Source organism: Delphinus delphis, chromosome 1, assembly GCF_949987515.2.
Source record: "Delphinus delphis chromosome 1, mDelDel1.2, whole genome shotgun sequence".
NCBI classification, from domain to species: Eukaryota; Metazoa; Chordata; class Mammalia; order Artiodactyla; family Delphinidae; genus Delphinus; species Delphinus delphis.
This window is the reverse complement of record NC_082683.1, coordinates 127,220,652-127,235,086: the sequence shown is the minus strand read 5'-3', so window position 1 is coordinate 127,235,086 and position 14,435 is coordinate 127,220,652. Positions and strand designations below refer to the sequence as shown.

The 14,435-nt window shown below is 40.2% G+C and overlaps 1 protein-coding gene across 16 annotated transcripts in view; it reads right to left on the bottom strand.

The window, feature by feature from the left end:
• Window positions 1-11,171, bottom strand: part of PRRC2C (proline rich coiled-coil 2C) — a 99,496-nt gene extending 88,325 nt beyond the window's left edge. For all 16 annotated transcript variants that reach the window (XM_060033886.1, XM_060033971.1, XM_060033912.1 and 13 more), the window contains exon 1: window positions 10,659-11,171. The gene's annotated coding sequence lies outside the window, so the exon portion shown is untranslated. The remainder of the gene's footprint in view (window positions 1-10,658) is intronic.
• Between the last annotated feature and the right edge of the window lie 3,264 nt (window positions 11,172-14,435).

Sequence of the window (14,435 nt, the reverse complement as noted above, 5' to 3'; positions counted from 1 at the left end):
AATTAATTTTTATTGGAGTATAGTTGATTTATAATGTAAAATATTACCTTTCTAAAAAGTTTACTTTTGACTAACTCCCCCCCCGCAGTTTGACTTTAAACACATTAATCAAAGTACTAGTCTTTATACACTCCTCCTTAAATACAAATAGGATCATATAATATTTGAGGCTGAAAATTATTTTATATTCAAGTAAGTCAATATGAAGTAATGTGACCAGAAAAACTAATATATTGGACCCTGTCCTTTTCAAAGCCTTTTGTCAAAAACTTGAATAAAGACCTGGAAAGTAGACACCACATATGACACAAACATCTGAAAGAGTAACAATGCGCTTAACGACTTTCTTAAGATTTAATGACTTTCTTGGAATGCTGGATAAAATTAAATTGGATTTAAGAATAAGTAGTGGGCTTCCCTGGTGGCGCAGTGGTTGAGAGTCCACCTGCCGATGCAGGGGACACAGGTTCGTGCCCTGGTCCGGGAAGATCCCATGTGCCGCGGAGCGGCTGGGCCCGTGAGCCATGGCCGCTGAGCCTGCGCATCCGGAGCCTGTGCTCCGCAACGGGAGAGGCCACAACAGTGAGAGGCCCGCGTACCAAAAAAAAGAAAAAAAAAAAAAAGAATAGGTAGTTAGTCATAGCTCAAGAACTGAATTTCATACAGAATACAGACCCAGCCTGTTCATATAAAACAGGACAGTTAGTAACAGCTAGTAGTGCGACAGCACTGCTTTACAAAAATTGCTACTTTGATAGAAATCTAATGCACAAATCTAGAATTGTGACAGTTCTACTGAATCTTGTGTTTATCACATTGTTTAGAGCATTACGCTCAATTCTGGTCTTCATTAAGACAAACATTAAAAACAAACTAAATTGGATACAGAAGAAAAATTTCGTAACTGTTCAGTTTACCCATAGGTGGAAACAAGTTATATCTTAAACTCATTCTCTACTTTCACCATTAGCCAAGCAACCCAAAGAGCTGTGAAATGAAGTGATAAGTAATTTTCCTGAGGCACAAAATGCCACAATGCCATGAGGTATGTGAGAGAAGGATGCTTCTAGGAAATAAGCTTAGACATCTCTCCCTATCTCTCCTGCTGTCTCATCCTCAGAGTTTGTTTTGCTTTTTAAAGAAACAGTAACTCTCTTGAAGAGATACATAACTGTTTCTTTGTGGGGGAAAAAAGAGCTCTGAAAAGAAAGCCAAATCCTCGTGCAGATGATGGAAGCCAAGTGAAAGTGAAGAGGTTTGAATGCTATCATGGTGTTCAAATATTTGGAAATGTAGAAGATCTTAAAATGACTGTTAAAGGTTGACTACAGTGTCTTCCTGGGCACCACATATGTTCAAGCAACAGCAAGATAAGCCTTTATCAAAAAATATTTTAAAAGGTAACTTCTGCTTTGAGTGAGAGGTTGAACTGGTCAACTTCTAAGGTCACTTCCATTGCTAACTGTTATAATCACTTAGTTATTCAGAGTGACATAACACTATTTGCAGCAACATGGATGGACCTAGAGATAATCATACTAAGTGAAGTAAATCAGACAAAGACAAATATATGATATCACTTACATGTGAGATATCACTTTCTGTGAGAAAGACTCACAGACATAGAAAACAAACATGGTTACCAACAAGGAAAGGGTGGGGGGATAAGTTAGGAGTTTGGGATTAACAGATACACACTACTATATATATAAGAGAAACAACAAGGATCTACTGTACAGCACAGGGAACTATATTCACCATCTTGTAATAACCCATAATGGAAAAAAATCTGAAAAAGAATATATATATATGTGTATAACTGAGTCACTTTGCTATACACCTGAAACTAATACAACATTGTAAATCAACCACACTTCAATAAAAAATAAATTAAAAAAATAAAGTTAGAGTGACATCCAATATTTTTAAGATCATCTGCTATTATAATAGTAAAGCTAAGAATATCACCACGTTGACTGCCTCTACTACAAATAGCACTACAGCAAAAGCATTAAAAATTGTTATTTTTAAAAACAAAGTGTAATACCAATAAATCTGTTGCAGTTTTAATCAAAATGGTAGAAGGGCTCAGACTGTTCTTAGAAACTGAAATATGTGAATTAAGTTTCTGGGGCCAAGAAAGCCTTATCAGAAAAGAAATGTAGCTATCAAATCTTCTGTATTATAAATTACTATCCCAGCAAAGTAAAGCTGTGTGTCTATCACTTTATTCTATAAGGTGACTGCCAGAGCACTCTTTTGGACAACTTGTAGTATTTTAAAACTGTTCGTATTACACAATTACTTCTCTTACAACAGATTCAGTTTAAATCCCAGCTCTAACATTTAGTAGCGACGTGTTTTTATAGCATAATTGTGGCATACACATATTTATGGCATAAGCATTTCCAGTCATTAAATATAATCCTGAATTTTTATTTCCTCATCTGTTGGCTATATCTTCTAGTCTGTTGTGAGATTTAAGCGTGTATAAAGCTTTAGATGGTGTCTGGTACTTAATAATGAGCTTAATAAACGGTAATAACATTTTCAAAACTTATAGATAGTAAATAAAAACTAATGCATAAATAAGTTCTTAGTCAACTTTATTTTTTAAAGGCAAGTATGCTGGATTTTATGGGAGAAAAAGAGAAGCATTCTGTTCAAGATGCTCATCCAACATCATGAATTATTCTAAACCTTTCATATAACTAAAGGGCTGCCTTTAAGGGTTGGAATTGTAAGTATAAATTTTTAAGTGTAGAGAATGGGTTAGCATCCCTCCCCACCAAGCACTGGCTCTATTCCTCTACCATTAAAACTATCTGTCTTGAGACATGTTAACCTACCCATCTCTTTCTCCTACTTCCTACTTTGATTTTTTTCCATGTTTTCAAATTTGTCATAAATATAACTATACAATCAAAGAAATTTATTTATTTATTTTTTGGTCAGGTCAGGAAATCAAGCAATCAGCACATATAAGCTATTCTTGACTTTTCAATCCTTACTCAATAGCTCTTTCTTCATCAGGAGAGATATTTTGTGTCTCCAAAATGTCAGAAGACTCTGATTCTACAGTTGGGAGATATTTCATCTTTCTACATTCTGTATCCTAATTGTGGTGTGGGCTACATGTAACTACACATATCAAAAAATCCAATTTTTCTTAATCAAAATTTTAACACTTATACAGCAATGTAACCAACCTTCCACATCTCTGTCAAAAGGCTTATTTCAATAACATCCTTTCCCTGCTTTTAAAATAAAATTTCTCTATCTGTCCCATTTCAGAAGTAATTCTTCATATTATGTTCAATTAAGATCTACAAAGTTTAAACCTAACATTAAAAACAGTTACTTAGGGCTTCCCTGGTGGCGCAGTGGTTGACAGTCCGCCTGCCGATGCAGGGGACACGGGTTCGTGCCCCGGTCCGGGAGGATCCCACATGCCGCAGAGCGGCTGGGCCCGTGAGCCATGGCCGCTGAGCCTGTGCTCCGCGACGGGAGAGACCACAGCAGTGAGAGGCCCGCATACCGCAAAAACAACAACGACGACAAAAAACAAAACAAAACAAAACAACCCCAGTTTCTTAAAAATACAGGCCAAGGGACTTCCCTGGTGGCACAGTGGTTAAGAATCCACCTGCCTGGACCTAGAGTCTGTCATACAGAGTGAAGTAAGTCAGAAAGAGAAAAACAAATACCGTATGCTAACACATATATATGGAATCTAAGGAAAAAAAAAACAGGTCATGAAGAACCTAGGGGTAAGACGGGAATAAAGACACACCTACTAGAGAATGGACTTGAGGATATGGGGAGGGGGAAGGGTAAGCTGTGACAAAGTGAGAGAATGGCATGGACACATATACACTACCAAACGTAAAATAGATAGCTAGTGGGAAGCAGCCGCATGGCACAGGGAGATTAGCTCGGGGCTTTGTGACCACCTAGAGGGGTGGGATAGGGAGGGTGGGAGGGAGGGAGACGCAAGAGGGAAGAGATATGGGAACATATGTATATGTATAACTGATTCACTTTGTTATAAAGCAGAAACTAACACACTGTTGTAAAGCAATTATACTCCAATAAAGGTGTTTAAAAAAAAAAAAAAAAGAAATCCACCTGTCAATGCAGGGGACACGGGTTTGATCCCTGGTCCGGGAAGATCCCACATTCTGCGGAGCAACTAAGCCCGTATGCCACAACTACTGAGCCTGAGCTCTAGCGCCCATGAGCCACAGCTACTGAGCCCTCGTGCCACAACTACTGAAGCCCACGCACCTAGAGCCTGTGCTCCACAACAAGAGAAGCCACCGCAATGAGAAGCCCGCGCACCACAACGAAGAGTACCTCCCGCTCGCCACAACTAGTGAAAGCCTGCACGCAGCAATGAAGACCCAACACAGTCCCAAAAAAAAGTTCAAACATCAAAATAAATAACATTAAAAATATATACAAATATAGGCCAAGCAATAATAGTCATATTGCCAAAAATATAAATTGTAATTGCAACTGAAAAAGTATAAAGTGGTTTTTTTGAAGATTAAAATGTTAAGTATAGTTTTATTCATATATTCTCTTTCCTCTTTGAAAGCTGATAATCTACATATGATATTTTAATAAACATTTGTTTCCAAATTATTAGAAACACTTAATAAGTTATAATGCCCATCTTTAAAATACACTGGATAAACTAGAATTCTGTACTTGCTGTTGGGCAGCTACTTAACCCATTTTCATAATAAGTTCTAAGCTTTCTGTTCCTAGTGACCATTTCTCCAGTCTCCCAAATGTTTTTGATGTTGCTCTAAACCCATATCCTTAATATGTCTCCTTAAGGAGCCTTTCAGAGCACTGGCCTCCACAGGGCCTTTGTGCAAATAGAAAAACACACCCTCTGGGAAGATACAGGTACTCATCTTGGTGAGAGGGCTGATGTCTTGTGAGGGAGAAGAGAAGTGGAGGCACAATTTCTGCTGGAGGCCTAGCCAGGGCACAGGACTCTGAAAGCAGATCAAGGGCTAGATTTCAGTCCTTGTTGCCTCCTTCAGCCAGGCATCTTTGTGCAGTGCACAAATGGTACAACCATATACAGCAGCCCTGCACTTTCAGATTATTCATTAGGAAAGGAGGAAGATCGATTATTAACCTCTCTAGACACCCATTCTCTAACTACATATGCACCATGAGGAGATCTTCCAATCTCGTTGAGAACCTATCCTCCCGTAATTCAACTTTCTACTTTTCACGCGTCCCTTTTGTTTTAAATGTGGTTAAGACTCATGTGATATCAAAGAATATTAAACTCAAAAAGTATAAGAAATACATTTAATGTGATCTTTGTAACAATCCTCTAAGATAGGGGAAACCGATATTATCCTTATTTTCCAGATGAATAGTGTATCCACAACTTGAAGAAGCCAAGTCACTTGCCCCCAAGTGACAAAAGGATTAACCCCAGATTTTCAAACTCCTAGTCCAGAGCTCATTTTGAGTATTCAACACACCTAAAAATCAAGAGGTCTCACTACTTATTCCTCCCTTCTTATAACCTTTCAGCCTCATTAATTGACTTAAATTCTCTTAGGGTCACCAAGGATCACTCAAGCCAAATCCAAGAGCCCTATCTCACATATTTTTCTGAACTCTGCTACATTTGGCTGTCACAATCCTATTTTAGAGATTTTCCTTTTCCACCCTGATTTCTGTAGTGACTTCTTTCTTAAGTTAGTCATTCTTGTTCTCCTTCTCTTGCCATAGATTATCTTAGACATCCTGTTACATTTCTCTGTCTAAATAAACCCACTCCACTTTGCAGTTCATCCTGGAAATGGTTGTCCCAAGTATGTAGTTAAGGCTCTAATTTATATCTCTACTCCTGTAATGCTGCAATTTCCTGTTTGATGAATCTATTCTATTTTTAGGCTTTCATCACTTCTGGCCTTCATTAATTCCAACTGCTGCCTGATCCTATGCAGTATTCATTTCTTATAGCAGTTATGTCCCAAAGGGTAGGATACAAATGAGTACTGATGGTATATTAGATGATTTTAAGTAGTCCATAGAGGAATATTTAAAATTACATGTTTAACACATGTTGGGGGGAAAAAACTCTAACACCAAATAATCACATAAATTTTTCTTTTAAACTCACTTAATTAAAAGATAGGAAGCTAAATTAAACAAAAATATTGACAGATGGTTTGAAGATAAAGCAAAAATTGTGAATGACTGAAGTTTGAGAAACACTGGCCACTGGGAAATCCATGTAGCATAGACGTTAAGCACTCAGGCTCTGGGTCAATAATCTGAATCTCACCTTCTAGCTAAGTAACTTTGAACAAATTACTACATCTCTTTAAATCCAGTTTTCTAGTTGTGTAATGGGAATAAAATAATCCACATTCTAGGCTTATTGTATGGAATGAAAGAGATAATCCTCAAAGTGTTCTTAGCTCAGTGCCTGGCATGGTAAGTGCTCACTAAATATTAATAATTACAATTATTCTTAGTCCCTCCTGGCCATCATGGCTTTACTTGTAACCAACTGGGTACTCGACCTATATACTATGGACAATTTTCCATATATGAATTTTCTGCCCCAAATTTCCATTACCTGTCTGTATATCTTTATTTTTATATTCTGGTATGAATCCAAAGATCACATGATAACTTTTAATATTAATCCTTAAGACTGTGAACATCTCGGCAGTACGAACCAAAAGCCATTTTCCTCTCATGCACTGTGCCTTACAAAATTAAAAGAATCTGTAATGTTTGTTGAATAAATCTAAAAATTAGTAAGGATAATCTGATGCAAAGAAATCTCACAATGTACAGAACATAAACACAAACTATTTGAAAGCATCTGATACTATTCTAATAGGTAAATAAAGGGGGAAAAATGACTGGGGTATTCTTCTGCTCCACTAAGGCATTTGTCAGTTGAACCTTAGTTGTGGGTCTAATCTTTCTGTTTCCTAATCTCATTTATTCAATAACATATAATAAACTCTAGATACATGCGAACCACTGTACAAAGTGATAAGACACGGAAACAGTCTAGTAAAGGAAAACAGACTAATATCAGAAGGCAGACAAGAAACAGAAAACTACTATATAATGTTATGTAAATAATACCCAGTATTGGGGCTTCCCTGGTTGGCGCAGTGGTTTAGAATATGCCTGCCAATGCAGGGGACACGGGTTCAAGCCCTGGTCCGGGAAGATCCCACATGCCGCGGAGCAACTAAGCCGCCCATGTGCCACAACTACTGAGCCTGTGCTCTAGAGCCCGTGAACCACAACTACTGAGCCCGCATGCCACAACTACTGAAGCCCACATGCCCAGAGCCCGTGCTCTGCAACGAGAAGCCACCACAATGAGAAGCCTGTGCATCGCGACGAAGAGTAGCCCCCGCTCGCCGCAACTAGAGAAAGCCCATACGCAGCAACAAAGACCCAACGTAGCCAAAATTAAATAAATTAAAAAAAAACACCCAATAGTGTTTTTTTAATACTAGATGTGCTTCACAATTGCTGATTATGTCCTGCTCTTCTTTAATATAGAGCACCTAGCAGCACCACACATGGGTGAGTACATTACATTAACAGTAATAATTCCACTGCTATCTTGTGTTCAACTCTAGGTATAGGCTAACCACATAAAAGTTTCTGTCAACTAGACAACTGTTGAAACTCAGTAATAGTCCTTGTTCTGATTTACCAGAAAATATGTGCACACAAAGCCCCCAAAATGTGACAGGCATTCTGTCAATCTAGAGCAAAATAATGACTAGAAATATAACTGGCAAAAGGGTCAGACTACATTTAGCCTTTGGGGAAGGGGGGAGGACACACATACAATAAAAACTTTACTGAAATCACCCTCTCTAGAGAACACTTTTACCCCCAAAGATGTCCTGACTGATGCATCAATGGCATTATTGAGAATTTTTAAATGTTATGACTCAAAACTAAGTTATTAATTCTCAAGACTTCGAAGCAACAGTTAACACAGACTGAGACAAGCTTTCATTGTGTCAGCCTATTCATAAGATGACAAGGCTCGCTTTACTGAAAGTATATTAGTCATAACTCAGGCAGACACAACTTTTGGATCTCCTTCATGGTAAGAATAGGGTTCTATACCAGTTTGTGTCAACATTTTATGAATGATCAATTCGTGCCTTACACAAATATGGCATAAATAGCATCTGAAAAACGAGTTCCTCAACTGAATTACAAACTGAAGTGGTGTTTGGGGTCTGGGGGAAGAAGGAAACCACTTGGAGGGAGAGGAGGACATAATATAATCTTCAAAGACATTTTACCATAAGGATGGTGGGGTGGGGTAGGGGTAGAGGGGAGACAGGGACTTTGAATGAGGCAGAACTTCTGTATTTTCAGCTATGCCCAATATACTGATCACAGGGGTACTGACTCTAGAACATGAAGAAATCTTTAAGAAACAAAACCCAATATATAAGTGTAAAAAAAAAGAAAAAAAAGATATTTAAGTCCAAAAAAGCCTTAAAAAAAAAAAAGGAAAACTATTTCTTAAGTTCCCAAAGGTATACTCCATTCTGAGAATATACAGGTTACCCACTGCTTGGAAGAAGAGTATTTTCTTCTACCAGTATTCTGTCATTCTCCTTCCACTACTAGTTGACCTTTTACTATGTACTGAGCACAGTAATAAGCTCTTTACATACATTATCTGTGATAAACCTACAGCAAGCCTTTGAAGGAGTTACTACTATTATCATCTCCATTTTACAGATGAGGAAATATTTTATCAATAATATAGGCCAGATATCAAAATTTAAAACTTATCTGTCATACCACAGCATTTGAGTTTTACTCGACTGGCTTTTCTATCCCCAGAGTAGCTATAATGTATTTTTTACACCTTGGAACACTTCAACCTTCACATGCAACCATGTTTCTATACTAAGTCAAGGAAAACAAAAACTAGGTTAATAATGCTGTATCTTATTTAGGTCCTATAGTTTGCAAAATTACAAGAAACAGGGAGGCAGTTCGACAGCTTAGAGCATCCCCTTTGCGTTTAGACAACCTGGGTTTGAATCTATACAGCACCATCAATAACTGCTGTGTGACCTTGGTCAAACTACTTTAATTTCTCAGATTTCATTTCCTCATCTGTAAAATGGGGATGATGATAGTACCTCCCTCAAAGGCTTGCTGTAGGATTAACAAAGAGAATGTCTGTAAAGAGCTTATTTATGTGCTCAGTACATGGTAAAAGGTCAACTAGTGGAGGGAAAACAGCCACATACCGAAACACAAAAGTAAAAAGTCTATATTCTGAAAATTCCATTATGGAAAAGGAGAGAATTACTCGTTGACTATATGCTAGAAACTCAAATTCAACCTATTCCTTTTTTTAGGGGATCAATGCATTTGAAGTGAACCAGAAAAGATGCTGCAGTGCATTTATGACACACACCTAAAAATGGCTCCAGTCTGAGCAGTATCTTAATTACCAACAGAGGAGGTTAATCTACTTCTAACAAATGCTGGAGTTGGGCTTAGTCGGCGTTTAAGTATCACCCTATCATTTTTATTTGCGGGAATAAGCTATCAAGCATTTAATCAAAAATCCCGATTCTTCTGGGGGCATTCCAAATGAAAATCTTACAGCACAGTTGCCTACTGTACAATTCTAAGTACCCTGGCGAGGTATTAATCTATGGACATAGTCTGAAGATCGGTCAATGCGGAAATCCGGCTAGCCTTAGAAGCCAGCAAACATCAGACACGTCGGAAACCTCAAAAGAATCTCAGATCAAGTCAAAACATATACACATCCCTTTAAAGGAATTAACATCCCTTTAAAGGAATTAGACACATTCCTCTCAAGGGAAGGAAGAATTTATCAGTGCTCCTATTGGCCCCCTATGCCCTTTTCTTCAAGCCCTAAAGTGGGGCCTTTACCGTAACACCAACACTAATGCTATCTCAAAGAGAGAAAGCTGCGGAGTGAGATTCACCAAGCAGGTTAGCGGATGCAGAGGCCTAGGGTGAGAAAAGACTATCCGAACCTGCCTCTGGAGTTGGGGAAGCACGTCCCTAGCGGAAGTAGGACTGGTCCTCATTCCCCGAAGAGCCTCTCACCGAGCCCGGCCTTTAACCCGGTCTCTCCCGCACACTACTCATTGCAATTTTCACCCTCACTAAACATGAAGAAGAGGTAGGCATTAAAGAGCCTAGATGAGCCTCTGAGTTGTTTGGGGGGACACATACCCACACTAGGAAAAGAGACCGCGCACCCGCCTATCCCGCGGGAAGGAAACTCCCTTCCCTTACCCGGCAACGCGCGTAATCCCCCTACAGGGCCTGAGTGGGAGGAGGCCGACGGGTCCGGAACTCCCGCTGCAGACCACATGGGGCGGGTCTGACTCCGGTTTTTCCCGCTCCCCAAGCAGGAGGCCGAGGCTCCCCCAGAAGCAGAGATGATGGTAGCCAAAGAGAAAAAGAGGATGCCCGGACCCAAGGCCCTCTCCACGCGGCTCCCTCGTCTCTGGGCGCCAGGTCGGCGTGTGCTCCCACGCCCCGGGCCGCCCCACGCCAGCCCTCCCGGATAGGGCCCGCTTTGATCGCAGCTCCTACGCCCTCGCTTTCCTTACCGGCCAGGATGAGTGTCAAGCTGAGTGTGCCTGCGCGCTTCGAGGGGCTCCGCAGAGCTCTGATAGGGGGAAGGGGAAGGGGAAATTAGGGGTAGGGGGCGGCTGTAAGGACCCCGGGCCCCAGAGAGCCGAAGCTGCGGATGGACAAACCGCCAAAGCACTTTCGCTCCTTCTCGAGAGGGAAATAGCGAGCGAGAAAAAGAAGCAAGATGGCGGCTAGCCAGCCCCTACGTACGACGTCATGCGGCGGCGTACGTAAGGCAAATCCCCGCAAGACCGCCCCCCGGCGCAGAGACGGCCGGATCACGTGAGGTCTCCGTGACGACCCAACCTCGACGGAAGGCGACGGCGCCGCTTGCTGGACCGAGGGAGTTCCTGCGATCAGAGCTCAAGATGCAGGGTGAAGATTTCGCCTGAGATCTCTCCAGGAACTCTTAGAGACCTCATTACAGGTTGTTATGCCTCACGGAAGTGAGCACTCTTGTAGGTGCTGGATAGTTGTGTGAATTGGTTAAAACAACACTTTGGCAGTGTGTATCAAAATAAAACTATGCATAATCTTTAACCTTGGTATTTGGCAGTATCAGTATTTTCTAGAAATGTACATACACAATACTCAGTATTCATAATACCAAAACCTGTTTGTTAATAAAGATACAGAGATAAATGCATTATGTTACACCAATATTATGGAATATTTGGAAGCCATTAAATTCAGAATAATGTTTAAGGACAAGGGAATGCTTAAGCCATAATACGCTTATGCCCTAAATATGCTATTAAAAACACACATATATGCATAGTCATAGAAAAAAAAAGACTTTAAAATGTACTCTGGGGCTTCCCTGGTGGCGCAGTGGTTGGGAGTCCGCCTGCCGATGCAGGGGAGGCGGGTTCGTGACCCGGTCCGGGAAGATCCCACATGCCGCGGAGCGGCTGGGCCCGTCAGCCGTGGCCGCTGAGCCTGCGCGTCCGGAGCCTGTGCGCCACAATGGGAGAGGCCACAACAGTGAGAGGCCCGCATACCGCAAAAAAAAAAAAAAAAAAAAGTACTCTGAAATGTTTATAATGCTAAATACTTTAACAATAGTTTTCTTAGAGCCATCAGATGTTTAAAAATATTTTATGCATGGCTTTCTGTAATTTCCAGATTTTACAATCAGAAAAATTTTTGTGAGTGATAAAATTGTTATGAGAAACAAATGATAAATGTGTGTATACATATATAGTGCATACATGTGTGTATATAGTGTGCATGCTTATGTAAGTATATATAGCATTGTGTTTAAGATACAAAAAGGATTACATATTTTTTAGGCTTTAAAATAAGACTCAAACAGGTATGAATGAACAGTTCTGCTAATTAATTACTATGTAGTATGGATAAGTTAACATCCCTTAAATTCAGTTTTCTCATTTTGTAAAATGGAGAAGATAACACCTACTTCTCAAGTTTGTGTTATTGACTCACCAAATATTTATTGAGCACCTACTATATGTGCTAGGTACTGGGATACAAAGGTAAAGAAAAGTTAAGATCTTGGTCCTAATGAAACAGTGTAGTGATGCAGATCACATAGTAGATTCGGATATGTGCAGTGAAGGAAACAAACAGGATATTAAGGTAAAGAATAACTGGGAAAAAAAGGGAGAGAAAAGAAGGTCAGGAAGGAAGGAAAGACAGAGGGAAGGAAGGAAGGGAAACAGGAAGGAAGAAAAGAATAACCAGGAAGACAGGCACTCCAGATTTACTTTATGTGGTCAGTGAGTACCTTTCTGAGAAGGTGCCATTTAAACTGGGACCTAAATGATAAGAGTAGGGACCTACTCAGCAATGCATAGAGTAGGTGGAAAAGTGCTCTGGACCAAATGAACTGCAATTACAAGTGCCCTGATTTGGGAAAGAGCTTGGAATGTTCTAGGAACTAGGAGGAGTCTGTCTGGAGCTTAGTTAAGAGAGAGTGGCACAAGATGAAACTAAAAGGAGAGACAAGGGCTAGGCTTAGATAGAGGGGCCTTGGAGGCCAGGGTAAGGAGTTCAGAATGTCTTCCAGGTACAATGAAAAGTCATTGGAAGATTTTAAGAAGGGGAGTCACATGGTCTGATTTTCCATTTTAAGGAGCTCACTGTTACTGCTGAGTGAAGAGTGTGAAGAATGGATTAAAGGGAGGTGAGAATAGAAGCAAGGAGCCCCACTAGGCAGTAATGAAGTAATTACAGTAGTGAAGAATGATAGTAGCTTGGAGTAGGATAAGAGGCTGTGGGATGGAGAGAAGTAGACAAGTTTGGTATATATTTTTAGAGCTAGAATATATTTGCTTGTGGGAGATGATCACTTCTAAGTGAGGGGAAGGTGTGAAGAAGAGAGAAGAATCAATGATGACGTAGATTTAGGGACTTCCCTGGCAGTCCAGTGGTTAAGACTCTGCACTTCCACTGCAGGGGGCACAGGTTCCATCTCTGGTCAGGGACCTAAGATCCTGCATGCTGCACAATGCGGCCAAAAATTAAAAAAAAACAACGATGACATAGGTTTATGGCTTGAACAATTGGGTGGATGACAGTGACATTTATAGAGACCATGGGGTTGGGAGAGGGAAGGAAAGCAGTTTGGTTGGTGGAGCAATAAAAATTAAATATTAAAAAGAAAAAATTGAGAACAGTTAGATTTTAGGCATGTTAAATTTGAGGTGTTCACATAGTGTCCAACTGTAGATAAAGTATGCAGTTGACATGGATGTCTTGGGCTCAGAGGGAAGGTTGGGGTTGGAGATAGAGATTTGCTCTTCATAGACATGTTTCATATGTACTTCACGTGTTTCAAGCAGTGGGAAGAAATAAGGTAACTCAGAGAGAGAGATTAGAGAAACAAAAGAATAAAGGGCTAGACCTAAAGAACAACAACATTTGGAGGTTAGGTGGAGGTGGAGGATTAAGCAAAGAACACTGAGCAGATGCCAGAGAACTGGAAAACCCAAGAGGATGATGTCACAGAAGCCAAGAGAGGAGAGTGTTGTAAGAAAGTGTGAGCAATCGACTATGTTAAATGCTGCTGAGAGGTCAAGTCTTATGAAGAAGGAGCCAGAAGTGTCCGTTGTATTTGGCAACATGGAGGTTACTGGTATCTTTTACAAGAATTTTTGGTGGAGCACTGAGGTCAGAAAGCCATATGGTAGTGAGCTAAAAATTAGATAGATGTTGAGAAAGTGGAGACTATAGATAAACCATTCTTTCCAGAACTTGAACTCTGTCATGACAGGGAAAGAAAGTAGTGGCTGGAGAGATGTGGAGTAAAGAGAGACATTTTAAAACATTGGAGACAATAGATCATGTTTGTATGATAATAGGAATAATCCAGAAGAGGGAAGAGGTGGCAATTATGTAATAGAGAGAGGGAAACTAAAAGAGAGAAATCCATGAGAAGGTGTGAAGAGGTGAGTCCAGAGCACTGATGGAGGAGAAGATAGTTGCAGCTCTAGGGACAATTGATGATTTGATGATGGGAGCATAAGGGAAATCCCATTGATGGCTTCTATTTTCTCAGCGAAGTAGGGAGCAAAGTAATCTGTTGAGAGGGCTTGGTATGTCGGAGTTTGAGGAGAAGGAGATTCAAAAGCTATCTCAGAGAGTGAAAAAGTAAACCTAGTGTGAGGAAGAGTAGGATTCGCATGATCTGCTGAGAGCATTTTTTGAAGTTGTGATTATGGATCTAAAATATGCCATTCAGTTTATTCATATGATTTCTCCAGCAATGTTAGCTCTTTTGGTACAGCTAC